This window comes from Palaemon carinicauda, chromosome 4, assembly GCF_036898095.1.
Source record: "Palaemon carinicauda isolate YSFRI2023 chromosome 4, ASM3689809v2, whole genome shotgun sequence".
In the NCBI taxonomy this organism is placed as follows: Eukaryota; Metazoa; Arthropoda; class Malacostraca; order Decapoda; family Palaemonidae; genus Palaemon; species Palaemon carinicauda.
Window position 1 is genome coordinate 138,526,047 of NC_090728.1, and position 2,500 is coordinate 138,528,546.

Genomic DNA, 2,500 nt, shown 5'->3' on the forward strand with positions numbered 1-2,500 from the left:
GGTCCTTTGGCTTACCCTTGAGGGAGGCGTAGAGGGGAGCAAGAGTGGTGGCAATGGCTGGCAGAAAAAGGTGATAATAGTTGATCATGCCCAAGAATTCCTGCAGAGCTTTGACGGTCGAGGGCACGGGAAAGTTCTGAAAGGCTGCTACCTTCTCAGGGAGGGGATGGACTCCTTCAGGAGTGATACGGTGCCCTAAGAACGTCACTTTGTTAGCGCCAAAGGTACACTTGTCGTACCGAACTACAAAGCCATTTTGTTGCAGGCGGTCGAGCTTGATGCGCAGGTGACGGAGGTGTTCCTCTTTTGAGGAGGAGAACACAAGTATGTCGTCCACATAACCTACACAGAAAGGGAGGTCCCCTAAGATGCCATCCATGAGACGTTTAAACGTTGCCCCAGCATTACGAAGGCCAAAACAGGAGTAATTGAAGGTGTATGTACCAAACGGAGTGGTGATGGCAGTCTTGGGAATATCTTCTGGGTTCATAGGCACCTGATAATATCCCTTCAGGAGGTCGAGCGTAGAGAAAACCTTTGCTTTGTGCAGGTAGAAGGTCACATCGGCAATGTTTGGGAGTGGGTAGTGATCCGGTTCTGTTTGCATGTTCAGGCGCCTGTAATCCCCGCACGGACGGAGGGAGCCGTCTTTCTTCAGAACGATGTGTAAGGGTGACGACCATGGGCTGGAGGCCTTTTGGCAAAGGCCCATTTTCTCCATTTCGGCGAACGTCTGTTTTGCGGCAGCCAATCGTTCTGGTGCCAGACGTCTGAATTTTGCGAAGACTGGGGGTCCCGTCGCCTTGATATGGTGATAAATACCGTGCTTGGCAGGAACCGTCTGCGTTTGGAGAAGTTCTGACGAAAAACTTCCGGGTACGACGTGAGGAGGTGGGCGTAGGCATCCGTGGGTGCGCTGATGTGGAGAGAGAGGTTAGAGGGGGCGGGTTGAAGAGGTGTCGACAAGTACGAGTCTGCGTTGACCAATCGTCGGTGGGTGACATCGACCAGAGGGTGGAAATGAGAGAGGAAATCCGCACCGAGGATTGGCATTGTGACGTCAGCAACGAGAAACTTCCAATTGAATTTACCGTTTCCGAACGATAATGTGAGGCTCTCGTAACCGTAGGTGGGTATCGCAGATCCGTTGGCAGCTACCAAGCGGACGTCGGCAGATGTAGACAGACTACGTCGTGCCTTGAAGAGTTTCCTTGGCAAAGGAGAACGACAAGCACCCGTGTCTACCAAAAATCGCACGCCCTTTCCTGCATCCTGTAAAAAGAAAAGAGTAGAAACATGGGAGGCCACCACCACAAGCGATGGACTACTTACACGTTTTTTGGCCACTGACAATCCTTGGCACATTTCTTCGCGGTTGCCCCGAATCTGAAGTGGTAGTAGTAAAACTGCGGCGGATGGGAGGAAGTAAGTGGTTGTAGAAGTCGTTCGTTGGGGGCGCGAGCGATTGGTGGGTGGTGGGCGGCTTTGTCGCCGCTTCGGCACGTCACGGGGTAGGCGTGTATGTCCTACGGCATTCATGTCAGCTTCGGTTGACGTTGAATAGGCATCCTCGTCGTCAGGGGTGGAGGCGTTGATGGAGGTCTTGAAGTGGCTGTCCATAAGGGCGTCGGCTTTGGTCATCAAGTCCTTTATGGGTAAACTATCGACATCGGGTATGGCAGCGCGTACAGGTTCGGGTAAACGGCGTATCCAAAGGGCACGTCTGCGGCAGGCTGAAGGCGAGCGATACTGGTCATTTCCCTGAGGGCAAGCGAAGCCCTTTAGTCCCCCAACGGTTGTTGCGAGAGCTGAAAAATCTTTGCTATACGGGCGGCTGGTGACGGCGAGTACTGCTGCAGAAGGTGTGTTTTGAGGGCTTCATAAGCTATTGGGGTGTCTTCTTGTACACAAAGCCAGTCGGATATTTCTGGGAAGGTGTCCTCGGGTATCGCCGCGAGAACATAATCCGCTTTGGTGGTTGAGCGAGTCACGCCCTTGATGCGAAACTGGACTTCTGAGCGCTGAAACCAAGCAAACGCTTCTCCGGTGGCGAAGGGTGAAAGTTTCAATGGGGCGGCGCCAACTGCCGTAGTAGAGTCTGTCTCCGTCATAGTACCAACGATGGAGGGGCGAGGGAGGTGGGGGTGGAAGGCAGTGGGAGCGAGTCGACTTCCGGGGTCACCAATGTGACGGGCCGAGAGAGGAGTTGTGAACTCAAAGGCAGGATGCAATCAACTGAGTTTTATTAAGGAACACTCTGCTTTATATACAAAACCTCAAGGCAACAGGACATGACCTGTTCTAGAGACAGACAATGTTACAGAGCAAAACAGAGACATGATCATTCAGGTTCTTTTTAGTGCGAGGGAAGAGCGCAGATATAAGCATAATATATACAAAATAATTATGTACAATTGTGTGCCACACGGTTGGTACAGTACTAGCGGTGAATGAAAGGAGTTGGGATTACCTGAGTAAATCATTGAAATGTGATCTATAA